Below are 14,388 nucleotides of genomic sequence, written 5' to 3'. Positions count from 1 at the left end.
TGTTTCCACATTTAGTAATTGGTCGCGAACTGCTACAAGTTCCAATATAATGACCATCGAGGTCAAAGGTCAAAATACTTAAAACCTAATAACTCGAAAATGGATCCACATATTGAGGTGCAGTTTCTAAATCTAGTAAGATGTCATCAACTAGCACATGTTAAAAAAGTACTGACACTCGAGGTCAAAATACAAATAACTTGTAAACAGCGCGTCGGATAAATTTGTGTGACCTATTCAGTTTTGTACCAAGCAGAAAAAGTGAAGAATGAATAAATTTGAGTTTCTTATTTGCATTTGTACTAACGAGAAAGAAACCAAAGATATAAAATTCTCAGCTAGTTAAAATGGCATATAATCCTGTACGAATTAAACAAAAAAAGAGATAAATTTGAGTGACCTATTCAAAACTGTACCAACGAGGAAAGCATTTTAACTAACTTAGAATTTTATATCATTTTGTGCTATTCAAATATTCAAGGGAATAAATTTGTACTGACCTAAGAAAAGTGAAAAAGGACCATTTTAACTAACTCAGACTTTTATACAAATTTTGTACTACTGCAATAAACGAAGGAATAAATTTGAATGAAGTATTCAGTTTTGTACCAACTAGAAAAAAAAGACCGAAGGAGGACCATGTTAACTATTTATATAAACATAGGAATAAATTTGTACACCGAGGAAAAGCAAAGAAATAGCATTTTAATACCATTCAAATGAACGAAGGAATACATTTGGATCGAGTATTTAGTTTTGTACCAATCAGAAAAAAGAAGTGAAGAATGAATAAAATTTGGGAGGTATATTGTCTTTTGTACCAACTGGAAAAGTGAAGAAGAGTCATTTCAACTATCTTAGAATTTTATATCATTATGCACTATTTCAACAAACGAAAAAATGACGATTGTAACTAGCTCAGAATTTATGTTCCTTTTGCACTACTCAAATGAACAAAAGAACAAATTTGAATGCCCTATTTTTGTATCAATGAGAAAGAACCGAAGAAGGATCATTTTAACAAGTTCGTAATTTCTGTACCTTTTCGTGCTATTCAAGTGAACGAAAAATAATTTCGATGTTCTACTTTTTATGCCAACGATATAAAAATGAACTAGCTGAATATTTTATATCATCTTGTACTATTTAAATATACGAAAGAAATTTAAGTGACCTATTCAATTTTGTACCAATGAGAAATGTCATTTTAACTGGCTCAGTATTTGAGTGGTCTATTTAGTTTTGTACGAACCTAAAAGGGCGAAGAAGGACTATTTTATATAATTTTGCTACTCAAATAAACAATGGAGCACTTACTTTTGTACTACCGAGAAAAAACAAAGAAATACCATTTTGGAGTATTCAAATAAACAAAGGAATAAATTTGAATGACTTATAATTTGTGTCAACTGTAAAAAGGATGTTTTTAACTAACTCAAAATTTTATATCATTTTGAGCTACTCAATTAAACGAAGTAATGCATTTGAATAAGCTATTTAATTTTGTAACAACCAGAGAAAAACCGAAGCAAAATCATCTTAACTAGCTGAGTATTTTATACCATTTCGTATTATTTTAACAAACAATGGAATAAATTTATATTAACCAGAAAAAAGCAAAAAAGGACCATTTTAACTAGCTCCGAATTTTATATAATTTTAAACCAGTCTAATAAACGAAGGCATTAATATGAGTGTGCTATTTCCTTTTGTAGCAACGAGAAAAAAGGGGAGAATGACCATTTTTAACTGGCTTAGAATTTTATACCTTTTTGTAATATTTAAACAAACGAAGGGATAAACTTCTTCCAAGCAGAAGCAAAGAAACGCCATTTAACTAACTAATAATTTTTGTGCTACACAAATAAACAACGGTATCAATTTGTACTAACCAGAAAATTCGAACAAATGCCATTTTTAACTAGCTCAGAATTTCTAGACAATGTTGTACTATTTAAAAAGCAAAGGAATAAAATTGTACTAACCAGAAAAAAGCGAAAAAAGACCACTCTAACTAGCTTAGAATTTATATACGTTTTGTTTAGGTGTCCTACTTTTTGTACCGGCGTGAAATGCCATTTTAACCAGCTCAGCAGTATTCAAATAAACAAAAAACCGAAGAAGGATCATTTTAACTAGCTGAGTATTTTATACCATTTTGTACTACTCAAATAAACGAAAGAATAAAATTGTACTAAGCAGAAAAAGCGAAAAAAGACCATTTTAACCAGCTCAGAATTTCTGTACTTTGTGCCATTCAAACAAACGAAAAACTAAATTTGGACGGAGTATTTAGGTTTATACCAACCAGAAAATAGTGAAGAATGAATAAAATTTGAGTAGACTATTTCCTTTTGTACCAACTGATAAAAGTGAAGTACTATTGTACTATTGAAATAAACGAAGGAATAAATTTGAGTGACATATTCAATTTTGTACATGGAAGAGAAAAAGTGAAGAAGGTTCAAGGAAAAAGGCTTCCAATAAACGATATAACAAATTTGGGTGGCTTATTTACTATTGTATTAACGAGACTAACCATTTTAACTAGCTCAGAATTTATATACGTTTTGTTTAGGTGTCCTACTTTTTGTACCTGCGTGAAATGCCATTTCAACCGGCTCAGAATTTCGGTACTTTTGTACCATTCAAACAAACGAAAAACTAAATGTTTATTTGAATACCTAAAATGATCCTAAAATGCTGAGTTAGTTAAAATGAACCTTCTTCATTTTTTCTCTGCTTGGTACAAAATTGAATATGTCACTCAAATTTATTCCTTCGTTTATTACAATAGTACGATAGTACCTCACTTTTTTCAGTTGGTACAAAAGGAAATAGTCCACTCAAATTTTATTCATTCTTCACTATTTTCTGGTTGGTATAAACCTAAATACTACATCCAAATTTAGTTTTTCGTTTGTTTGAATGGCACAAAGTACAGAAATTCTGAGCTGGTTAAAACGGTATTTTTTCGCTTTTTCTGGTTAGTACAGTTTTATTCTTTCGTTTGAGTAGTACAAAATGGTATAAAATACCGAGCTAGTTAAAATGATCCTTATTCGTTTTTTGTTTATTTGAATACTGCTGAGGTGGTTAAAATGGCATTTCACGCCGGTACAAAAAGTGGGACACCTAAACAAAACGTATATAAATTCTAAGGTAGTTAGAGTGGTCTTTTTTCGCTTTCTTCTGGTTAGTACAATTTTATTCCTTTGCTTTTTAAATAGTACAACATTGTCTAGAAATTCTGAGCTAGTTAAAAATGGCATTTCTTCGATTTTTCTGGTTAGTACAAATTGATACCGTTGTTTATTTGTGTAGCACAAAAAATATTAGTTAAATGGCATTTCTTTGCTTCTGCTTGGTACAAGTTTATCTCTTCGTTTGTTTAAATATTACAAAAGGTATAAATGGTCATTCTTCTCTTTTTTCTCGTTGCTACAAAAGGAAATAACTCACTCATATTTATGCCTTCGTTTATTAGACTGGTTTAAAATTATATAAAATTCGGAGCTAGTTAAAATTGTCCTTTTATGCTTTTTTCTCGTTAATATAAATTTATTCCATTGTTTGTTAAAATAATACAAAATGGTACAAAATACTCAGCTAGTTAAGATGATTTTGCTTCGGTTTTTCTCTGGTTGTTACAAAATTAAATAGCTCATTCAAATGCATTACTTCGTTTAATTGAGTAGTTCAAAATGATATAAAATTTTGAGTTAGTTAAAAACATCCTTTTTACAGTTGACACAAATTATAAGTCACTCAAATTTATTCCTTTGTTTATTTGAATACTCAAAAATGGTATTTCTTTGTTTTTTCTCGGTGGTACAAAACTAAGTGCTCCATTGTTTATTTGAGTAGCAAAATTATATAAAATAGTCCCTCTTCGCCTTTTTACTACAAAACTAAATAGACGTTGGTACAAAATTGAATAGGTCACTTAAATTTCCTTCGTATATTTAAATAGTACAAGATGATATAAAATATTCAGCTAGTTCATTTTTATATCGTTGGTATAAAAAGTAGAACATCGAAATTATTCTTTCGTTCACTTGAATAGCACGAAAAGGTACAGAAATTATGAAGTTGTTAAAATGATCATTCTTCGGTTTTTTCTCATTGATACAAAAATAGAGCATTCAAATTTGTTCTCTTGTTTATTTGAATAGTAAAAAAGGAACATAAATTTTGAGCTAGTTAAAATCGTCATTTTTTCGTTTGTTGAAACAGTACATAATGATATAAAATTCTAAGATAGTTGAAATGACTCTTCTTCACTTTTCCAGTTGGTACAAAAGACAATATACCTCCCAAATTTTATTCATTCTTCACCTCTTTTTTCTGATTGGTAAAAAACTAAATACTCGATCCAAATGTATTCCTTCGTTCATTTGAATGGTATTAAAATGCTATTTCTTTGCTTTTCCTCGGTGTACAAATTTATTCCTATGTTTATTTAAATAGTTAACATGGTCCTCCTTCGGTCTTTTTTTTCTAGTTGGTACAAAACTGAATACTTCATTCAAATTTATTCCTTCGTTTTTTGGAGTAGTACAAAATGGTATAAAAGTCTGAGTTAGTTAAAATGGTCCTTTTTCACTTTTCTTTGGTCAGTACAAATTTATTCCCTTGAATATTTGAATAACACAAAATGATATAAAATCCTAAGCTAGTTAAAATGGCATTCCTCGTTGGTACACTTTTGAATAGGTCACTCAAATTTATGTTCTTTTTGTTTAATTCGTACAAGATTTTATGCCATTTTAACTGGCTGAGAATTTTATAACTTTGGTTTCTTTCTCGTTAGTTCAAAAGCAAATGAGCTACTCAAATTTATTCATTCTTCACGTTTTTCTGCTTGGTACAAAATTGAATAGGTCACACAAATTTATCCGACGCGCTGTTTACAAGTTATTTGGATTTTGACCTTGATAGTCAGTACTTTTTTAACATTTACTAGTTGATGATATATTACTAGATTTAGAAACAGCACCTCAATATGTGGATCCATTTTCGAGTTATTAGGTTTTAAGTATTTTGACCTTTGACCTCGATGGTCATTATTTTGGAACTTGTATTATTTGATGACCAATTACTAGATTTGGAAACAGCGCCTCAATATGTGGCTCCGTTATCGAGTTATTAGGTTTTAAGTATTTTGACCCTTGACCTCGATGGTCATTATTTTGGAACTTGTAGTAGTTGATTACCAATTACTAGATTTGGAAACAGCGCCTCAATATGAGGATCCGTTTTCGAGTTATTAGGTTTTAAGTATTTTGACCTTTGACCTCGATGGTCATTATGTTTGGAACTTGTAGTTGTTGATGACCAATTACTAAATGTGGAAACACCATCTCAATATGTGGCTCCGTTTCCGAGTTATTAGGTTTTAAGTGTCATACAAAGGGCGTATCCCACATAAACTATAAGACGCAGGTAAAAATAAATATAGTATTCCTAATCAGCATGTCCGAAAACCCCCATATGCTGAGTTTCATCCAAATCGGTTCAATTTGTCATAAAAATGGCGTATCCCACATAAACTATAACACCCAGGTAAAACTATGTATGATATTCGTAATCAGCATGTCCGAAAACCCCCGTATACCGAGTTTCATCCAAATTGGGCGTATCCCACATAAACTATAAGACCCACGTAGAAATAAGTGTGGTATTCGTAATCACCATGGTCGAAAAACCCTATATGATGAGTTTCATCCAAATCGGTTCAAAGGGCGTATCGAATCGGAAATGTAAATGTGTCTGCGCATGCGTGTTATTTCTACTAAATTGGATTTGGCATACGCAACCAAGTGTGTATACTATGTTATTTAGGGGACAAAAAATAGGTCTTTGTCTTTTACGACTACTCGTTGCACATAGTCTGCTCCGAGGGTGGGAACAGTACCTCAATGCGTGGTTTTCGTATTCGTTTACGAGTTTGACCTTTTACCAGGATGGTCAGTATTTTATGACATGCAGTAATAGACGAATGCTATGTTACGAGTACACGCCCTTATATTTTTGCTATGCGCAAACAGGGGTGTAAAAATAAGCTATACTCTTTTATTAGCTCTGCTATGTTAAATAGGTGGTTGGAAGATGTGTTGCCGATTTGCTATGTAAGTGCTAATAAAAGGTAACGAATACATCGCTTAAAGATTATCTGCTCTACTATGTGTTCGTAGTCTCCATGCTCTTTTATTAGCTCTGCTGTGTAATTTCTGCTATGTTAAAATTGTTCATAAAAGGGGACGAATACATCCCTGCTATGTTTCGTAGTCTCCATGTATTCTCTGCTATGTTACGTTGTCTTAAGTATTATCTGCTCTACTATGGTGAAATAAGGGGTGGTGGCATGTTCGAATACCCCCATGCGCAGTAGTCATAAAATAGAACGAGTACTGCTCTGGTATATAATATGTGCTATGTTAAATAGGTGGATGCAGAATGTGCTCATAAAAGGGACCGATTCTTTTGTGGCCTGTTCGAACACCCCCATATTCCGAGGTTTGCGGGCGTATGAAAAATAAGCCATACTCTTTTATTAGCTCTGCTATGTTAAAATTGGAGTTGAGAAAAGTGCTCATAAAAGGGAACGAATCTTTGCTATGTTATGTTAAATAAGATAATAGGCCATGCTCTGCTGTGTTTTCGATCTGCTATGTTCAAAATGCTCATAAAAGAGTTGAGTTGATTTTGAGTTTAGCGTCCCGTTCAGCAGCGAGGCTATATGAGACATGGACCTACTGATTAACGTGGAATCCGAACCACATGAGCTCCCGCCGGGAATCGAACCCGGGTTCTCCACGCCAGAGGCGCGTACGCTACCCGCTTAGCCACGGAGGAGCTGTGCTCATAAAAGAGAACGAGTACACCCCTGCTATATAATATGTGTTATGTTAAATAGGTGGATGGAGAATGTGCTCATAAAAGGGAACGATTCTTATGTGGCCTGTTCGAACACCCCCATATCCCGAGGTTCGCGGGCGGGGGTCCGGCGCCAGCCAATCAACGTGAAGGGGCGGGGTCCGGCGCCAGCCAATCAGCGCGGCATTCCGAGGTACGCAGTAGGCCATAAAATGGAGGTCGTAGAAGACCGTGGGCGTGGTCAGCCAATCAGCGTGATGGGGCGGGGTCCGGCGCCAGCCAATCAGTGTTAAGGGTGTGTCCGGGGCAGGGTCACGTGACCTGCGCCAGCCAATCAGCAAGAAGCGGGCGTGTTTTTTTGCTCATGCGCAGTAGGAAAAAAACACCTTCAAGTGTCCCCACCCTACTTGCAGAGTAATCTTGCTCTTGGCCTTGTTTTGGTGATCACCAAGTAGCGATGAGCGTATTTTCTTGATTTCAGTATAGTATGAAAGACCATAATCAAAATTACACTTAGTCTTCATTTGTACCGATAAGGCGAGCATTCTTGGCTCTTGTATAGCATGAAAGATAACCAAGACTACGAAATGCAGAACCAAGACTTGACTGCGAGACAAAGGATAAGACGCAGTATTGATGACCAAGACCCAGGGAGCGAATTGTTTGAATTTCATTTGTTGGGCTGAAAGTGATGAAATAAAATTAGTATTTTATAATTAATTATCATACTGTATTTTTAAATTTTAAATTACAAAATTCATATTATGTATCTTCTTACGTGCAACTATGTATGCTGTAAAAATACGTTTTAATTACCGAGAAAGAAAAATCAAAGTGGCACGGGTCCCGGAATCATAGAAACCTATTTTGGATAGTTGAAGGCTTGGAAAAAATCACAGTTGTTCTCCCGTTTCCTCAACCCTTGTCGTTGTAGTTAAACGATTTCCTTTTGTCTCTGCCAAGATACTCTTGCTACTACCTTCCGAGAAGACCCTCTGCCGTCCGAGCAGGTGAGAACACTGACCTTGAAGAAAAATTTCGTCACATAGAACTAAAGCAAGAAAAACAAATTCTCCCACGTCGGACATTAGTATCAGTTACAAAAAGAAATAACTAATCCTCAAAAGTGCTAAATATTCATTAAGATGCATATACAAATCCCCCGCTTGAACGTGTAAGACTTCTGTACACGTAGTCCGGGTTTAATGCCCAATGTGAGTGTATTTTGGCGTTCACCCAGTGTCGTGACCATAGTGCTCTCAAACGGGTCGGGTTGACCCGACCCGACCCGACTCGGAGCGGGTCAGTTCGGATCAGGTTACGGGTCGGGTTGGGTCAGGTCAACTCGGGTAGGGTTGTCAGGTCGGGTCAGTCGGGTCGGGTTGTCGGGTCAGTCGGGTCTGCTTGGGTTGGGTTGTTGGGTCAGTTTCTCGGGTCGGGTCCATCGGGTCAGCTCGGGTCGGGTTGTCGGGTCGGGTCAGCTTGGGTCGAGTTATCGGGTCAGGTCAATCAGATCGGATCACGGTTCGGGTCAGTCGGGTCGGGTCAGTCAATTCGGGTCAAGGGTCGGGTCGGGTCGGTTATCAACCCGACCCGACCCGTTGAGAGCACTAATATTCAGCCACTGCAGTGGCGCAACTCGGTGGCGCAACTGCTTGTGAAACATTGCTTTAAAATGCTGCCTTCGTACGAGGTAACTGCAGTTCCTTCCACTAAAACGGTTGCCGCCACCGACCGCTCTAGCGCAACTGTCTCGAGCAACTCTCAGTGTCCGTCACTCGAGAAAAAGCATTGCTTTAAATTGTAGCCTTCGTACTGGGACACAGCAGTGGCGATCACTGCATAAGGTTGCCAGTGTGTCTCGATGCCAATGTATGTATATGTTGTAAAAAAGAAAAAAAGAATAGAAAAGAAAATGAAAGAAAGAAAGAAAATACGAAAAGGCGCTGATCAGACGAAACATGCACACTTGATCTTTGCGTGCCTGACCTCGTCGCGGGTTTACTACCCCTCCCCGATGGGGGAAATTTTTAACACAGTAGAAAGTAATAATGAAAAACTTATGCATATTTTATGCATACCTTTATTTCGTTTTAGTATATATTTTAATGAATTTTCATTTTACATATATTGTGAAGAAAGACTTTCTATAAATTCACGATCTTTTCTTGTTGTTTGAAATAGCTACAGAGAATGATGAGTTTTACAATATGCGTTGGCGCAATAATGAAATAAATTGTTTTGAATTTTTGCCCCTAATAATTTGAATATTCCAACACTAAGAATTTCATTAAAGGGAATAAAACAAACGGATTGCAAAGGCATCCATCAGGAGGGGCAAGGTGGGGCAATCGTCCCCCAGAGGAAATTGTACTTCAGAATTTCGAAAATCCAGTATAATTTTTACGTTAGTTACAGCAAAATTTGAAACTATTTTTGAAACGTCGCTTATACTGCCCCCCTTTTAAACCACAACATGGGTACCCTTGTCGGATTGTTGAACTTTATTTAGATTTATATATATTGTGACAAGGTGTTGAGAAGCACATGCACAGAGGGTTGCGAGGGAAGTGCAGTACACCATAATTACCCGCCTCTTCGCTACTGTCTACTGCAAGTAGAACGTTAAAATTTTATTTAGCTTCGACGACCAATGATTAACGCCAATAGACTTGCTAAATCAATTATTATTTGGAGATTGTTTGACTTCTGTTATTATTATTATTATTATTATTATTATTATTATTATTATTATTATTATTATTATTATTATTATTAATACAATACTTTTGCACTTTTCTTCGTCTTGCTAATTAAGTTTTCATTCAAAGTGCTTCCCTCAAAACGTTGCGCCCCTAGACTCGGGCCTAGTGGTAAATCCAACTCTGTCTAGTCGTCTATTTTTGTTTTGTTCTTTGGGTATTACTCATTCATCACCAGATTAGCAGCCACCCCTTATGCCAAATGAATCATTTCCGGATACGTTTATAACTATTATTATTATCACGTAACGGGACTTATAATATTGTATTCTTAGTCCGTCCGTCCGTTACTCCTACGATAACTCTTGGACAAATGCCAAATTGTTATATTCTGTTTTTGCAATAGATAAGTGGAGCGATTATGGTATCTCGTCCGAGTTCGTTAATGGAGACGATTAATCAACCGCACATGCTAAAAATCAACCATTTCCGGTTTTAACGTTGCCATTATAGAGCGAAAGCCATAATAGATAGCGAGAAGGGATTTTCTCAAATCGATTAAGTATTCCAAGAATATCTTCCATGTCCATCCTTAATATTGTATTAAAACCGGAAGTGGTAGAAATCCAGTACGACTTCCGGTTTCAATATTAATCTATATAAAGAAAACCGATAAGAGAACAAGTTCGATTTCCTTGGAATCGACTTAGCGTTCTAAGAATAGTTCGCATTTTCTCTTTTAACACTTTATCCAAATCGGTAGTAGCAGAAATCAACCATTTCCGCTTTCAGTGTTGATCGCCATAGAATAAAAACGATAATAGATAGCGAAAAGTGTTTTTGTAATCAATTTAGCATTTCAAATATATGTACTATCTCCCGTCTTAACCCCCTATTTAAACCAGAAATGACATAAATCAACTACTTCCGGTTTAAACATTGATTACTATCAGGTAAAAACGGTAATAGATATGGAGAAGCGGTTTTCTGTAATCAATTGTGTCCCAAGAATAATATTCCTTCTCGACTCTAATCTGTATAATAAAACCAAACCTGGTACACATGTACCATTTTTGGTTTCCAGACTAATTTAAAAAAATATATTGGCGCGATCCACTTTATTGTTTTTACAGAATTATGTATTATTATTATTATTATTATTATTATTATTATTATTATTATTATTATTATTATTATTATTATTATTATTACTATGATTATTATTATATCATTAAGGAAAAAAGTAAAGGACGGAAATATGTTGTTGACAAAACCAAATATATATTGATGGGATTCTTTGTGGCTAAATTCTTAGAACTTTGCTCCCTTGCAAGAGTCAGGTTCGATTTCCGGTGGCAGGTACTGTGGTTTGTAGATCTACGTTCCATGTAGCCTAGTAGCGTAGGTGTTGAAATGAAGTTGGACTCTAAGTAATAAAAATGAAATCTTTAAAATTTACGTCCCACGGTAGTAGTATAGGGTACATATCTCACGAGAATTGAACAGTACGAAATTCTCACAAGATTTGTTGTAAATCTTCCTCATTTTTTTTTTACGAAAATTGGTGCAAATTTCCTTTATTTTACGAGAATTAATGTACAGTACGAAAATCTCACCAAAATGGGTGCAAATTTTCTCTGACCTGTTTTATTATATATTTTTGATACAATTTATGATAATTTTTATACAATTTATGATGATTGCTCACTGTTATTTCCTAACCCTTTAGGAAACTTGTTTCTTCCTTTCTTATTTCTCCCTCAAGTGGTGAAGAATAGCTGAAGGAACTTAAGGTGATGCCAAAAGAGGTTTTTGTTAATCTTAAATAGAGTTGGTCTTGGTATTCAAGAAACTAATTCAAAGAAAGAAGACACATTTGGTGAAAGAATGGGAGGTCCTAAGGTGAGCTAACCACAGGGGAATGGGTACAGGAGAAGGGGAAAAAGTAGTACTTGGTGGGATATGTCAACATTCCTCACGACGTGATACCTTTGTTAAAACAATGGGAAAGGTTAGAATTCCAAACAGAGAAGCATTATCTAACTGTCACATAATTTTCATCCTTCTAGGATAAATACAATAGAAGATATTGACAGTTGAAACTGACAAATAGCTTACGATGAATACTCTAACTGTTGGAAGTCAAGAGACATGTCACATATGTTAGTTGTTTCTATTTAGAAACAGTGTAAATGTAGATAATACATTATTGTTTAAAATGACATAGAATGATAGCTAAGTGATGGTGGGAGACTCAAAAGAGTCAGAAATTTCTTTGACGGCATGTAAAGAAAGGAAAGACTGACAGATGTTTCAATGTGGGTGTTCCAGGTGATCGGGGTGAAGTGTGATGTCCTTTCTTGAGTAAACGAACTTTTTTAATTGGGTTGTGACTTGTTACGCAGTTGTTAACGACCTTACCACCTGAAGGCACAGGAAGACTGATCCTTCTTACCTGAGTTTGAATGGAATAAAGAAAGAATGAAATGTTTACGTAAGGTGAGGCTTCCTTTGTTGCTTTTGGAAGAAGACTTAAAAGAAGATTTCTTTAAGACATTTCTGCATAAATTATTTGAATATTTTAAAAACTAGATTTATGAATATTAATGAGCTGGTAATGAAAGGGTTAGAAAGAAAGATTTTCCGTGTTTTTTGTATATTTTAGAGGTATTTTGGGATATATATGTAGTATATTGTAGTACATATTATACATAAATGTATGAGATATTGTAGGAGGAAACGGACGCAACTTTAAGAAACGTATTTTATGTATTGATATGGTATTTTTACTAGCTGATATAGGATTTTAGCACAGAATATCATGTTTTGGATGCTGTAAGGGCATATAGGTGTACGAAAGGCAGATGAATGACAAATTACATGTATATATGAATAGTTTGTGAATGGGTGTATGTATGTATGTATATTGGTTCGGATATCTGGACAGGAATATATGTATCATATTGTAGACATATTATCTTTCGTTTCCATGTAAGCGTTTTAAGCATGTGTTGTTGGGTTGCATAGCTTTAGGCGCTATACTAGTATGGATAGCTTGTACCTCTTGGTTTGTATTGTTTTAATATTGGTTTGTATTGTAGGGTTATATATTGTGACTTTTTATGCATGTAGCCTTATGCATGTAGTTAACGTAATGTAGGGTTGCATATTTTGTTTTGGGTAATATGCTAGATGAATGCAAACGCCTGAAGTGTTTGTATTGTACTAATATTGGATTGTATTGTAGGGTTATATATTGTCACTCCTTATGTATATAAGTGTTTTAGATTACCTTGAATGCACTGTTGGGATATATATTGTGATTTCTACCTATGTAGATGCTTGTTAGACATGTCCTAGTTGTATTTTAAGCACAAATGATATCACTGTGGTATAACCCATTTACTTATAGATATCTTTTAACTAAAGTCTTCTAATGAAATATATTGGTACCTTTACTTACTTCTAAGATGCTTCAGCTTGTAGAAGTCATTATAACGTCAACATGGTTTCCAACTTAGCATGATTTATTGTAGGAACATAAAATATGATAAATACGTATAAATAACCTTATATGAAGCATACGTATTCTTCCTTTATATTATATAGAATACAGATACTTTGTAATATATCAATATTTGTTTGGATATAGCCATAGAAATAAAACATATTATCGTAAATTGTAACGATTTATTGTATTTATATACTCTATAATATTCTAGGGACAATATTAGCATATATATATATATATATATATATATATATATATATATATATATATATATTTCTATATTTAAATAAGATATTTACTGTATTTAGAATATTCTGTAATAACTTATTGACATGTTTACATTATATATACGTAGAAGTACCACCTGATAGGTCTTGTGAAAACTTATGAACATATTTGAGGATATTATGACTATGTTATGACATTATGGTGCCTTTAAACAGTTTACTATTTACATATTTACTTCTATATACAGAATACCAATCATTTAACACACTAAGTACTTTGATAGCCATATGGCAATGTCCTATAGTCAGTAATACTGTTATGATTTAATCGTCGTCTTTTATTTTGAACTTTCTGATGTGTTTTCGTTTCAGACTTGGATACAATGACAAACCCTGGTTTACGTACAATTCTTCCTGGATTGTGGAACTGTCTTTTGTCAACCTTATCCCGAACAAGTTGATAAAAATGTTCAAAGTTAATTTCTTGTCGTGTACGATGATTTAAAGTTATTCCTCTGATTTTAAATACATAATCTACTTCCCCGTTTGAACTTCTTTCATTCTATAGGCATAATGTTTTGGCCCTAAGCCTATAAATGCATCAATTTCCCAGCCATCAGGAACTTCATTAGTTAGTTCACCCAAATATTAACCCAAAGAAAGTGCAGGGTTTTCATTACGTCGCTGTACAAACATAATACTATCAGTGTCGCAGTACAATACACGATCAGGATGTACAGCTGTTAATAACTCGTAAAGTTTTAGGCGTGCCCAGGAGGTGATGAATGCTGCAAGGACAACATTGGAAAATTTCCATGGTTTGTTTTTGTTTTCAATGTTTTACATGATACAATATGTTGCTCTCCAATAGGTAATGCAGTTTGTACTTCATATTGTGGTGCCCATAGATAACTTAAAAATTTTCTGTAGTATCTACAATTGCAGATTGAGATAAATCTGTTCCCTGTCCCCATTTTCCGTATAAGGAATTGAGGAATATTTTGGAAATATATCTTAGACCAGGATTCGATTCAATGTTATTTTCCGTTAACTGAATGCATTCATGAAC

Source organism: Thermobia domestica, chromosome 7 (genome assembly GCF_964235325.1).
Source record: "Thermobia domestica chromosome 7, izTheDome1.hap1.1, whole genome shotgun sequence".
NCBI lineage: Eukaryota > Metazoa > Arthropoda > Insecta > Zygentoma > Lepismatidae > Thermobia > Thermobia domestica.
The sequence above is the reverse complement of the archived record's forward strand: the minus strand, read 5'-3'. Positions refer to the sequence as shown.